Source organism: Antechinus flavipes, chromosome 6, assembly GCF_016432865.1.
Source record: "Antechinus flavipes isolate AdamAnt ecotype Samford, QLD, Australia chromosome 6, AdamAnt_v2, whole genome shotgun sequence".
Lineage (NCBI taxonomy): Eukaryota > Metazoa > Chordata > Mammalia > Dasyuromorphia > Dasyuridae > Antechinus > Antechinus flavipes.
The window spans coordinates 189,490,337-189,505,808 of NC_067403.1; the positions used below are offsets into that span (position 1 = coordinate 189,490,337).

The 15,472-nt window shown below is 34.1% G+C and overlaps 1 protein-coding gene across 4 annotated transcripts in view; it reads left to right on the forward strand.

Annotated features, from left to right (window-relative positions):
- SORCS2 (sortilin related VPS10 domain containing receptor 2) overlaps nt 1-15,472 on the forward strand; it is a 1,241,960-nt gene that overhangs the window by 829,075 nt on the left and 397,413 nt on the right. The gene's annotated exons all lie outside the window — the stretch shown is intronic.

Genomic DNA, 15,472 nt, shown 5'->3' on the forward strand with positions numbered 1-15,472 from the left:
TCATACAACTAGGCAATATCTCAGGCCAGATTTGAATCGAGGTCTCCCTGAGTCCAGATCTGATGCTCTATCCACTGTACCAGTTAGCTGTCCCAATTAGGTTTAGAAATACTAAATTTAGGAATACTAGAAATAACAGATCCTACAAAATCCATTCCTCTTTTGCTAATTTTAAATCTTTGGGTTGGTTTTTAATAGAGAAAAACTTAACAGATGGCCTCCTGAGAACAGGCTTGAAATGCCATCGTGGTTATTGCTTGTCACTCTGATCTACTTGTCTAGGTACGGAAAGAAATCCTTGAATCTTAGGGGAATAGAAGGTAGAATAGGAGGCCTTTTAAGAGAGATTTCCACATTGCCCCACAGTTTGTCTAGTGTTGAATCAAGAAGGGTTATTAGGAGGGTTCCAAGAATATTGGGAGACTGTTAGCAAGGGCTGGTGGTGGTCAAGAAGTGGTGAGGGAAAATGAATATGAATGAGGGACCACTATTCTCTTCTAGGTATATAGCATAAATTTTTCCTTAAAACTCCTGTGCCCAAATTCCCCAACTGCTCAGATAAAAAATGTAGCCCAATTAATTTCTAGTAATATATAGGTCTAAGAAAGAGCCCTAGAGAAATGGCATCCCTGTGTAGAAACCAAAGGAAGATGACAATAATAACACACAATTATAGGAACCTATACATGTAGGGTATAATATATATGTATGTGTGTGTGTGTGTGTGTGTGTACACACATACACATACATGTAAAATCTCAGTTGAGTCTGGTCACAAACGTGTGAAAACAACAATGTTCTTACTTTATAGATTAAGAAACTAAAGTTCAAACCTATGAAGTGGTTTGTCCCTGGTGAGACAGTAGCGAGAACCAGAAGCAGAATCCAAACCTAAATTGTTTTGAGCAGCTACTGCCAAGAACATCAGGCCTCTTAAAGGAAGATGAACATGTCTTCCTGGGGCCAGAACTGCCAGTTGCTTCCAGTTGTGACAGGCTACTATGGAGTCCAATGTTTTTATCTAGACTAGAAGACAGCAAAGACTATCCATGTTAGAAAGGGTCACAACCCCCTGAGATCGTCTAGTCCAAACTGTCGTTGAACAGGAATTCCTTTCATAAAATCCATAACTGGTCATTTAATTTCTTGAAGTTGAAGTTTGGAGACTTCCAATGATAGGGAACTTACCACCTACCAAGGCAGACCTTTAATTGTAGGATAGGGGAACATCCATCAATGCAAGGGGGAGGGAAAATTATTTTTTTTCTGAGCACATCAAGAAAAGTTTCATGCGCGAAAAAGGAGTAGAACTGAGCTTTGAAGGCTGTCCGGGACTTGGATAAGTGGAGCTGTCCAGACTAAGATGAATGTATTTTATAATTAGTTTTCAACTTAGCCATATTTACAGAATAAATTCTAGCTAATGATGCTCATTTTGCTCTTTTGAGATTTCTTAACTCCCTTACTAATTCTCAGAATTCTGTAGAAAGCCTTGGGCTCTTCCTTCTCCCATCCATAATCAGGCAATTCCAGAGTCTCATGAGCATGCTAAATATACACACATGTACATGCATTCACTCCCACCACCACCGTTCAGATTTTTATGACAAAAATAAGGAATGTTAGAAACTTATCTTTTATGTGCTCACTGAATGGGTATCTTCTTAGAACCAAAGTATTTCCTGATTTATCAGAGCCAGCCATATCTCATTGACCCTGTTCTTGTCATATAGCCTGTTACATTAACCCCAAGCAGCTAGGTGGGAGAGTGGATAAAATATTGGGCCTAGTATCAGGAAAATATGAGTTCTAATCCATTCTCAGACACTTACTACCTGTGTGACTCTGGGAAAATTATATAACTTCTGTTTGGCTTAATCCACTGATTCAGGAAATGGCAAACTATTTATGTATGTATGTGTGTATATGTATATACTATACATATATATGTATATATACACATATATACATATATATATATATTCCATCCACATATTACATATACATATATACATCTGTGTATTATATGTGTCTTTATACAAATGTAAATATATATGTGTGTATTTGTATTACGGTATACGTGCGATCTTTCTTTGCTCCTTGAGGACAAAAATTATTTTGTCTTGTTTTTGTATCCCCAGTGTTTAGCACAATGTTAAAAACATAGAAAGCATTTAATATATTCTTTTTCATTTATTTCTTCAGTCTACAAACATTTATGAAGTTCCCATTATATTTTAGCACTATGCTTAAAGGAGGAAGGATGTGTGTGTGTGTGTGTGTGTGTGTGTGTGTGTATGTGTGTGCGCGCACTGTCAATATAAAAGTAGAGCAAATATAATCTCTACTGTCAAGGAACTTAATATTTAAAGTAATAGATATGTATTCACACTTTCTTATGCATATACAATATGTATGCACATATAAAGATATATTGCATAATCACATATACTCACATATATATCTATATACATATATGTATATAAATACATACATATATATTTAGAATTATGTTAAGTACATCAGAGAAATGTAAAATAAAATGCTATAGAAAATCCAAGAAGATCAGTGAGAATTAGGGAAAGATTTTGTGACAAAGTAGAATTTCAAAAGCACTTTAAAGAAAAGTAGGGATTTTACAATTTATAAGGTAAGGTACTATCCTTTCACATGGAGCAATTTTGTACTTAAAAGAAATAGTCTCCTTGCATAAAGAAAAAATATAATTAATTTGCTTGTTCAAAAAGGATGTAAAGTATTATTCCTTTTATAGGTGAATATTTTGGTACTGAAAATTATGGGGAAAGAATTTTTGCTTAATAAAAACAGCTAAAATCTAACTACAAAGAAATGCTGTCTTCAGAAAGATTGTAAACAGGTTGATAATTGAAAATAAACTGTAACCTAAATATAAAGCTTATTGTCTTATAATAAAGAAAGTACTGGGCTTGGACTTAGAAGACCAGAATTCCAATCTACCCCAGACACTTACTAGCTATATGATCCTAAGCAAGTCACTTAACTTCACAGATGCATCATATAAAAAATGAAGGGATTAAACTTGGTGATTTCCCCAAGACTCTGAGATGATTGGAGTGTGGGCATATGATGGTGTTTTTTCTCTCAGAAGTTTTCCCTGCTTATATGAGGGAATATTGGAGTGAAAGCCAACTCAGAGCTTAAGTAGTCATCCATTATATGTTCCATGTAAAGGCTATGAGATACTTACTACATTGTAGGTGGCTACCCAATGTATATTTCAAGATAGAACCAGAGATTTAAATTTAGAAAGTACCTTAGATGTATTGAGTCTAGCCCCTTTCATCTTACAAATAAGAAAATCATAGTAAATAAAAGAGTTAGCATCTGAATTCCTATTCCCCAGGTCTAAAGTGCCTTCCTATTGCACTTCCATGAAGTGATAGAAGGATGCTATGAATGGAAAGGACTAGAACCAGTGTCTGAGTAATAAGGAGCTTTTGAAATCATCTTGTAAAAACATGTTGCTGAAGTTGAAATTGTAGAGTTTCTTTAGCACAGAGAGAAGTAATTTGCTCTTGTCACACGGCAAGTTAATGACAGACAGAGTCAATTCTGGAACCCAGGTCTCCAGATTCCTGGCTCAATCACTCCTTGGAACTTTAGAAAGATGATGTTATACATTTATCTTTTCCTCCATTGACCTTTTGATACATCAGCAGCTAATTATCCGCTCCTGAGAGAAGCAAGAAAAAGTGATTTGTTGTTTTCCTCTCCCCTTCAGCTTATGTTATGAAAGGGATTTCATTGATGATTTTCTTTTTTTTAATCTTTTAAACAAAATGGAATCCTACTTAGGGTTACAACTCAACACTCACACAAAGCACTGTTTAAAAAGGAATCTGAGGATGAACACTTAAAAAGGAAAGTGGAATGTGCCCTCAGCTTGGAGAACTTGTAAGTATCCATTGACCTGTGAGAGAAGTTTAATTGAACAAAAAGGATATAGCTACAGATGCGGCAAAAAAACAAGTCTGCTCTGGGAACCCAGGGATAGCCTCATTAGAATAATCTACTCATCTCCAGAATTGCTAGCTACAGAATTCTTGTTTCTCCAGCTCTTTAAAGCTTACAAAGCACTTTCCTCACAACAGCCTATCAAGTAGCTGTAGGAGAATTTAACATCTTCATTTTATTTATGAACTAACTGATATTCAGAAAAAAAAAATTAGCAGGTCTGTCTTGGGCCAAACAGCTAGGAAATATCAGAACTGAGACCTGAATCTGTGTCTTCTCAGATTTCAAGGTCATTGATCTCTCTACCATTCCTCTCTAAAAGAGTGGTGTGGGAGTCAGGATGCCTGGGTTCTAGCCATTAGACCGTATGATTAATCTGACGTCACACAACCAAGTCTCAAAGTTAAATTTGAATGTTTGTGAATGTGTATGTGGGGTGTGTGTATGTGTGTGTATATATATATTTGGTTATTTTTGTCTTTCATTTTCAAAGAGGACCATAATGTTATTACTATATTGGAGTCCAACTTATATTGGAGTTGGTGTGTTTAACTATAGCTGACCAGACTAATATGGACTTGGAAGACTTTAACCCACGTTGGGCTAAAATAATCCATATGGTGGATAGAGAACCAGCCCTAAAATCAGGAGGACCTGAGTTCAAATCTGATCTCATACACTTAACACTTCCTAGCTGTGTGACCCTGGGCAAGTCACTTAATCCCAATTGCCTCAGCAAAAAATAAACAAACAAACGAATGAATGAATAAATAAATAAAATATAATAGCCCATGTGAACATTTGGAGTGGAGATGGCTCTAAATTTGTACATGTCAAATTTTTCTTTGAGCTACTGTGATTCTGCTTCATTTGTCTAAAGCACAGTGCTTTCTTGCTGTCTCCTGTGTCACACAATCAATTCCAAATTTCTTCAGAGAGACCTTGAAATTATTCTTGTATAAATCCAGTCCCAGTCCCATATACCCACATACATGTATGGATATACATATATATGTGTGTGTGTGTAGATATAGATATAGATATAGATATAGATATAGATATAGATATAGATATAGATATAGATATATATTTAAACTGAATATGTGAATTTAATAATATAAGGTAAGACCAAGAGGGTAAGAAACTTCTTTTTCTAATGAAAATTAGAAATTATTATACAAATGATAATCTTTGAAAGTTGTATGAAAGACTGAAAGTTTGAGATTCAACCCGAGTTACATGGAATTTCAGAGCTAAGATGTGAATCTAGGTCTTCCTAAGACTAACACCCGCTCTTTCTTCATTACCCTGAATTGCCTCATGTGAGAAATAGAGCTCTCAAGTACATATATACATATATGTATATTAATACATATTTATAGATGCATATATACATGTGCAATATTGATATACATATATAGACATGCATATAATATATATTCCACATATATACATATCTTTGTATATATAGTTTTACATATGTACATATATGAAGCATGAAGCATTTTGCTAGTTCTAGGGATATAAATAGTAAGGTTATACACATACAAACATTTCTTTGTAGCTGCCCATGTGCTTAACATCATGGTATACATGAAGTAGATACTGAATAAACATTAATTGAATGAAATTGTTATTGCAAAACCTGGCTGAGTGAAGACTCAATATATGTTTAGATTTAAAGTGTATTAATCAGAATTATGGCCCAAGGCTTTGAAAAACCAGACTGCTTTTGGCTTTCCTGAGTGTATACACATAAACACACACACACATATGAATACACTGTTTCCTTGTTTCCTATTCTTGTTTTTTGGACAGTTTTAGAGTTAGCCTTTTCTTGAATTGTATGATGAAAAGCCAATAATTGAGAACCACTTGTCTGTCTGTAATTGAGTTTTATGAGCATATTCCCCTAAAGACTCCACAAAGCACCTTATTACCAAGAATTCTAGGAATGAGAGCCCAAAGGATGCCATAATTATCACCATACGCCTGGCTCTGTCATTGTCATAGCTACAAGCATTAGTGCCAGTTAACAATTATAGACAATCTTGGTTCAAGAGGATTAGATGGCAGAATGCTGTGGATGGGACATTTCTGGGCAGAGATCTGGATGTTAGATTTTTTTTCTCGTTAGCAAAAGGAGAATGAACAGAGACATTAGCTCTGAGTTTGCTTTTCAGGAATAAGAAACTGGAAGGAAAATTACTCTGAATGACATTTGATGGCCAGGCTTCTCTGAATGTCATCCAACTGGCAATCAGACCATGACCTCTGACAATGCTCACTATTCAGCATCCCATGAGGCGACATTTGATTAATGCCTTTTTTAAAAACATAGTCCAAGGGAAAGGCCACTTGATAGGAAGACAGAGATTCTGAGATGCAGTCAAAATTCTCCCATCATCTACTACCTGTGAAGCCTTGGCAAGTCATATAACATCCCTGGACCTCAGTTTCTTCATTTGTAAAATGAGAAAGTTGGGTTACATGGCTTCTGATGTACCATACCAGTTACAGTTAGGATCCTTTGCAGCAACAGATTGGTAAAAGAAGCACAGAACAAGTGATGTATCTGAGGTCACAAAGCCAATGAGTTAGAAGTAGAATCCCAATCTTCTAGGTGCCAATCTTTCTGCTATTTCATGATACTATATTGAGTATTGAGAGACATGTTTATGGGGAGTATTAATCATAAAATCATATACTGAAGTATTAAATATATATGTATGTGTATATATATATATATATATATATATAGTGTCTATACATTAAATGTGCATGCACACACACACACACATATATATACATACATACATATATATGTGTGTGTGTTTTTATATATATACACCTATACAATATATAGTTTCTGGCACATAATAGGTGCTTAATAAATGTTTATTGATTATCATTCTTGTTCTCAAGGAGTCACTTCTACAATCCTCATGGGGGATTGAGTGAACTATCCTATTAACAGAATGTGTGAAATCAGAAAGAAGAATGACTTTAGGGAGGAAAAAAATAACAGTATTATTTAGGACATTTTGATTTTGAGTTGACAGTGAAATATTCAAATGGAGTTATTTTATAGACAATTGAAGATCTAGAGCTGAAATTAGATTTTGCCATCAGCCCTGATTTGGGCTTAATTAAGGTCCCAGTGCTTTAAAAGTGGCCCCAGTCATGTATGCAGGGAGAATCTGGCAGTATTTATTGCCTGTATCATTCAATATATTATTTATTATTGCCCAAGAATAGTTGCTTATATTTTTGTATTGTGGTAAAAGTGATTATGTAGAAACATGGTCACACAACATCCTTATACCTCAAAAAAATCATTGTCTTGGGAAGGAAACCACTAAAAATATTAGTAATATCCCTGAATGCCAAGGAATTGAACTAGGAGCCCCTGTTTTATGTGAAAGGGAGAGAGGATAGAAGGAAAAAAGAGGAGAGGGGGAAAAGAGAGAGGAGAAAGAATGAGAGATAGGATGAAAGGGAGAAAGAAAAAAAGAGGAGAAAGTATGAAAATGAGCAAGATAAAGACAGGAAGAAATGGAGAAAGAAAGAGGATGAGAGACAGAAAGAAGATGAGAAGGAGAAAAGGGAGTGAAAAGAGGCAGGGAAGAGGAGATCAAAGAGACAGATAATAGAAAGAAAAAAGGGTGAGAGAATGAGGAGAGGGAGAAAAAGGAGAAAGAATAGAAAATGAGAGCGAGAGAGTGAAAGCGAGAGAGCAAGAGAGAGATGCAAGAGATAAGGAAGAAGGGAGGGAGAGAGGTAAGAAGAGAAAGAAAGAGGGAAAGAGAAGAGAAACACAAAGAGAGAGGAAGATAGAAAAAGAGAATGAGAACATGTGAGAGGGGGGAGAGGAAGAAAGACTGAAAACAAGATACTCTATCTTCTTTCTGTCTGATGTAGGTTTTATGTGAGCTCTGAATGATTGAAGGTTGTGTGTTCTGGCAGGGTCGTTTGGAATTCTTGTCACAATCAAGAGCAGGAATACCAAGTCCCACTGGTGTGTCAGATAAAAGTGACAGACGCTCTAAACAATTTCTCATAAGCAGAGACACCCAGTCAGCCCAGGCTAGAAACCTACCAGTGCTGCTGAGGAGCAGGGGCAGACTCAGTTTAGGGGCAGGGTAATAACAATAACAATAACTCAGATTTATATCATACTTTGAAGTTTAAATGATCTCTCACTCCTCAAATTGTCCTAAGGCACTTTATCTGTATTTCTCCTTTACCTCTATTCCATTCTAACTTGCTTTCTAATGTACACGTGGTGCTCTTCCTTATGAGACTGGTAAGCTCCATGAAAGTACAGACAGTGCATTTTTCTTCTTTTTATATCCAAGTTAATCTCAGAAAATATGTATATATGTGTGTTCTATACATATATGTGTTTTATGTACATTTAGACAAACATACATGTCTTTATAGGTTTGCACACACAGATACTTGTGAATAGGTTTATGCATATATATATATACATATCACTGAGTAAATGTTTGGTTGATTTTATTTATAAAGCATTTCCATTTAGTAATACTGTGACATAGGTATGATAAGAATGTTTATGATAATTTTGGAAATATATATAGAAGAATTTTATATGTCTAACATATATTAGATTGCTTGCTGTCTAGGGAATGGAGTGGGAAGAAGGGAAGGAGAAAAAAAATGGAACACAAGGTTTTGCAAGGGTGAATGTTGAAAACTATCTTTGCATATATTTTGAAAATAAAAAGTTATTATTTAAAAAACATAGATGTCTAAACATTTTCATGAAAAAAATGCCACATAAAGCAAAATAATAATTACTATTTTAGATTTTAAAAGAATGCTAATTTTATGTTTATTTTACAAATTAGGAAACAAAGTTTTACAGATATTAATGATTTGTCCATTATCACAGATCTAAGAGGTGGAGTAGCTAGGATTTAAACTCCATTATCCTAATGATGGTGTCAGTGAAATACACATTTAAAATCTACTTCCCTAAAGCCAGATGGCTCTCCCTGCTGCTTCCTTCCTTTCCAAATGCTATCTGTCTCACAAGGATTAGCTCACTATATCATACCCTCATCCCAGTCTCAAATGGTTCCTTTTTGGAAGCACCCCATTCAATTCCATCCAAAGAGCTTTCATAATGCACCTGCTATGTGTCATTCACCATGAGATGCTGGGATATGAAGACAAAAAAATTAAACAGTGGTCTCGCCCTCTTAGGAACTCGTAGAACTTAATGACTTTTGCTGGTCACCATCATTTTCATTAGATGGTGTGACAGCAGCTGTAGAAATAAAAGAGCTACAAAAACTGCTGGGCCAAGAACAATATAATTTTAAGGATATCTTATATTTCTAATTTTAGGAAGAATAAGCTATTTCTGTGTGTGCATGTATACATACATACATACACACACACACACACATACATATATATATATATATATATATATATATATATATATAATATATATATATATATATATATATATATATATATATATATATATGCATGTGTGTATGTGCCAGGCCTGGAGTCAAGAAAAACTGAGTTGAAATCCAGCCTCAGACACTTACTGTGTGAGTCTGTGCAGGTTATTAAACCCAATTTGCTCCAATTCCTAATTATAGTGGGAAGAGAAGGAAATATTTCTTTGCCCAGAAAACTCCAAAAATAGGTCATGAAAGTCATACCTGACTGAAAATTACTAAACAACATCGTTGTGTGTGTGTGTGTGTGTGTGTGTGTGTGTGTGTGTGTGTGTGTGTTTGCCTAAATGTGGTTTGGGTTCACAGATGGGAAATGTGTTTGGGAAGGTCAAATCTCAATTAATCCCCTGATGTAAGTAAGAGATGATAGTTCTCAGTGATCAAGAAGGGAGTAAAAATGTATATTTTCTAGCAGTTTACAAAGTCTTTTGGTAGGTAGGTGGTGCAGTGGATAAAGTGCCATATCTGGAGTCAGGAAAATTCTTCCTGGTTCACATCTGGATTCAAACATTAGCTCTTTGACCCTGGGAAAGTCACTTAGCCCTGTTTGTTTCAGTTTTCTCATCTGTAAAAAGAGATTGAAAAGGAAATGGCAAATTACTTCCGTATCCAAGAAAACCCAAAATGGGGTCACAAAGAATTGGATGTGATTGAAACAATTCAAAAACAAAATCTTCTATTAATAACATCCCTGAAAAATAAGTAGTAGAATTCTTACTAGCCACAGTAGACTAATTGGGAAACTCTTCAACAATGTAGGGCTGTAGGCCTAAAATTACACAAGTAAGAGGGCTCAACTTGGAGAGCTTGGACCTGAACCCAGATCACCTAACTCCAAATCCTATATTATTTCTCTCAAGTCATGCTTCTTTTAATGTAAGAGTCCATACAGTTCATATATTATGGATACAGTCCATAAATTATTCTTATGTCACTTATAAATCTGACACTTCTATATATATTCCCTTTGTCTTTTAGAAATTGGAGAATAAAACTCCAGGTAAGTAAAGTGGTTTCCCAAATTGCCTAGTTGCCAAGGAAGCCATTGTAGTCAGTCATTCAAGTAACATTTACCAAGTCATTGTGCTAAGTTTTCGGGATACAAAGAAAGGGAAAAACTCAGCCCCTACCCTCAATGAAAACACCCTAGAATTAGAACCAAACTTACTCTGCCATTTATAGATCATGGACAAATCATATCAACTCTCTAAGCCTTGATTCCTCATCTATAAAATGGGGAAAGTACTACCTTCCTTGTTCATACCAAATTAATTTTGAGGATTATTTTGAAGATCAACAGCACTCTACCTAGTAGGTGTTTATTCTACTGTACTCTATCTACTTCTTTCTTTGCTCACTTTCAATTGGACTCTTCTTGGACTGCAAAATTCCTTCCTTGATCCAAGTGAGTCATGTCCAGTGATTTGGGACTCAAATAAATATATCACAATAAATACGCTTCAGTTGTTTGATGAAGGAGAAAGGGAGTAAGCACTCATAGAGTGCCTACTATGTACAAAGCACTATACTAAGTACTTTACAAATATTATTTCATTTTGTGATGAATAAGTTAAAATGGAAAATGCCAAAGAATGTGACATTTTCTGGAGAGGTAGCATAATATAGTACATAGAGAACCAGCTTCAGAATGAGATGCTCGAGTTCAAGCCTAATACATACTGTATAAACCTGATTTCTATAGAGCAGGGATTATTTTTTTTTGCATTTTTTATTGCTGTCATTGTCATTATTGTTGTTGTCGATTCTGGTCCTTAATGCTCAAGTAATTTCTTAAAGATTGTAAATTAAAAAGTATGGTGGAAGGATTTAGTTTCACTAGGAGATTTTCCATACCATTGAAATCCTGTGCCCAAAGCTATACAACTAGAAAGGACCTCTAGAGTCAGCTAGTCCATTTTTTTCATTTTACAGATAAGGAAACTTTGAGGTCCAAGTTACTTGTCCAAGGTCATATAGATAAAGTGGTATTTAAATCTAAGTCCTCTCATTCCAGTGATAGTTTCCTTTCCACTGTTTTAGACTGAAATCCTGAAAGTCACAAGTCCAGTAGCAAAAAAAAGATAGTACTTTTCACAGAGGACTATTGTATTTATTTATCAGTGGAAGGGTAGACTGTTTAATTTCTAGACAAAAAATAACAACTGATGTAGCTAGAGAACTTTAGGATTTACAACACATTTTCTTTATACTATCTCTGTAAGATAATTTTGAAAGTATTTTTTTCTTTTAATTCAACTTTATTTCAATTTAATTTAAATTCAATTTTATTGTGAGTTACATATTATTTTCCTTCCACCTGTCCATCTCATCCCAAATAAGAAAATAATAAAAACAAAACCTGTTATGAACATATATGATGAAGTAAAAATGCATTATTCCTGTTAAAAACATCTTTATCCTCTTTATCTGGAGGTTAGTAGCATGTTTCATCATAATTTTTTTGAATTTAATTATTCATTATGGTGACTAGAGTTCCATGTGACTCAAATTAATTAATCTTGAAAATATTATTAATATTATATAAATTGTTCACCAGGTTCTGCTCACTTTCTATATCAATTCATACAAATCTTCCCCAGTTTCTCTGAAAATATCCCCTCCACCATTTGTTAATAGTATGATAGTATTTATCACAGGACTGCTAGATGGCATAATCAAGTAGAGGGCCTGGAGTCAGGAAGATCCTCTTCTTGAGTTCAAATTTTGCCTTAGACTTATTAGCTGTGTTTCCCTTGGGCAAATTTCTTAACCCTCCTTGCCTCAGTTTTCTCATCTATAAAATGAGCAGGAAAGGAAATGATAAACTACTCCAGTATCTTTGCCAAGAAAACCCTACATAGATTCACAAAAAGTCAGACACAATTGAAAAATGACTAACAGCAAAAATTTCATCACAATCATAAACCATAGTTTGTTCTGCCATTTTCCCCTCATTTTCCAATTTTCTGTCACATACAACCTCCTACACAGACATATATAATAAACACAGTTGTACTTATTAGTCCTGTTTCCCTTTGATGTTTTGGGTATTTAAACCTAGTAGGACTATCATTGGGTCCAAGGGTATGTTTTGCTCCATATTGCTTAGATAATTTTGAAAATATTTTTTTCAAATATGGCTAGATCTCTTCAATATTTATAGTAAGTGTTATTATTTTCATCTTTTTGGTAAGAAAACCAGAATCTAGAGCAGAGATCATCATCCTACTCATCTTTTTGGAAAGAAATGGCAACTTCCCTTTTCTATACCTCTTGCAGATCATTTGTTAATCATGACCTCATCTTTGAAATGATTCTGAAAAGTAGAGAGTATTTTAATCAGTTGCCTCAAATTCAATTCATATTCCTCCTCAAATTTGATTCACTTCCTAATTTCACTAAGGGTGTCTCCATGCCTCTAGTTATCCAGGCTTGAAACCTGAGCTCTATCTGACTCTTCCCCATATTTTACCCATCACAACACTGAGGAGAAGGCTATTCTTTGAGTCACATGGTTATTAAGTACCAGAGTCAGAAAGCAAGCTTTGTATTACTCCATAGAAGTCAAGCAGAGGGACTAAAAGCAGTACATAAAATCTCCAAACGAAAGATAACATGCATGGGAGATAAAGTACTATCAACATCTGTCGAATGACAGAGCGATGGCTGCTTAGAGAAGAGAACATCTGAATTGGTCTTTGAAGGATGGTAAATGTCAACAGACAGAAATAAAGAGGTCTTTGTGATTCAAGGAAAAGAAGCCAAGGACTGTGTTCTCACCATTAAAAATGACTGAAAAAATCAAGGACGGTGGATCCTATGAGTGTTTTGAATCTAATTATGGCATTTTCCATGTGTTCTCCCTAGGAGTTAGGTCTGGAAGGGATACTTTAACATTTCATCATTTTAAGGATTGAAAAATCTGAAATCTAACAGGTGCAAGTGATTTGTCCCAGGTCACTCTGTTAATAAATGCTACAGATATGATTTGAACTTAGATTATTTGGTTATAAAAACAAGACTCTTTTCATCATACTATATTCTACTCATTACAATTTGGAAACATGATCTTGGTCACTAAATAAAGTTGGAAGATCTTATCTTTCCAATGCTTTGGCCCCAATGTTTTCATTTAGCAATGAAAAGGGAGAAATAGCATTAATATTGTTATTCAATGGCCATTTTTGTTAACATTGAAGAAGCAACTCCAAGGACAGTTCTCCACATGTCAAAGAAAAATTGTGATTAGGCATATGAATAACTTGCAATATACAAACAATGCACCCATGTAATTACTCTGGCATAACAAGATAATTACATGGCTAATTGTGCTCTGTAATCATCATGTTGGCTATTACTGAAAATTGTGGATTACTTAATGGCACCAAGTGTGATAACTGTGTTATGTATAGATCATAAATAGACATGGAAGTACACTGCAGTGATATGAATTCTAATTGTCATGTAATGAGGGAGCCATTAAATAGTTATTTGCCCCTTATAAAGCAACTATTATATTTCCTCCAAACCCCAGATAGCTATCTTTTTTTAATCACCTTTCTCTTTACCAGTTAAATGAAATGTTGATTCCCAGACAAGTTTCTTCTCTTATTTGAAATTCTGTCCCTCAAAATTAAAAAGAAAATTAAACTAGATGATCTTGAAAAACTACTTGAAAATTCTCTGATCATACATTCTCTCATCACTCTGGTGATTTACATTCTATGTTTGGACATCCATCACAACTCTAAAGTATTATATTATTAATAGGATTTTTAGTGACAATATAGAAAAAAAAAAGAAGCAATTAAGTCACAAAGATCTGATCCACTTCAGGCAGTTACTAGCTATATGATCCTGGACAAGTCACCAAATCCCAATTGCTTCTCCCTACAATTCCATCCCCTAAAAAAAGAAAGAAACAAAAGGAAGCAGTGATCACAGGGAGACAGTATGGGTTCATGAAGACCAAATAATTCCAGACTAATCTTATTTCATTAATTTGCATAGTTATTCCACTGATAAATCTGGAGACTATATATATATATATATATATAGATATAGATATATATAGATATATATATACATATAAATATATATATATGTACACATATACATATAAGTATATGTATATATAAAGATGATAGATAAATAGATGATAAAATAAATAGTACATAGATAGATTAATTTAAATAAAAATTCTGATAAAAGTTTAACTTGTGGGCTAAAAACATTTAATAAAAGTTTAACTTGTGGGCTAAAAACATTTAATTCAATAATATTATTTCACATGTGAGAAAATGTATAGAAAAGATGGAAAGGTATAAAATAGTCAAGGATAGACAATAAATTGATTTATAACCAGCTTAATGGTTGGATATAAGGAACCTCATTGATAAAGTAAATATGGAAAGTAAAGTAAAAATGAGTAAATAAGGGCCTGGGGGGGTATGTTAGGAAGAGGAGAATCAGAGGCATCTGTCCGTTTTCTGTCCCTGTGCCATTTACTTTTTTTTTTAATCAATGACTTATCTAAAACTTTATCTGGTATGACCATATAGAATTTGAGAGCGACACATAGCTAGGAGTATTAGCTAGCATTATATATGATAGATGCAGAGTCTCAAATTATCTTAACAAGCTACAATGTTGATAGAATTTAAAAAGATGAATTTTTTTAATTAAAGTTTTTTAAAATATTAAAAAATTAAAAAAATTAAAGTTTCAAAATATATGTATGGACAATTATTTAACATTAATCCTTACAAAACCTTGTGATCCAATTTTCCCTCCCTTGTGTGTGCCTTCCCCACACAAATAGTCCAATATATTTTAAACATGGTAGAAATATGTTAAACCCAATATATGTATACATATTTATACAATTATTGTGCTACACAAGAAAAATCAAATCAAATCAATAAAAAAAGAAGCAGAATAAAATGCAAGCAAGCAACAACAAAAAGAGTGAAAAT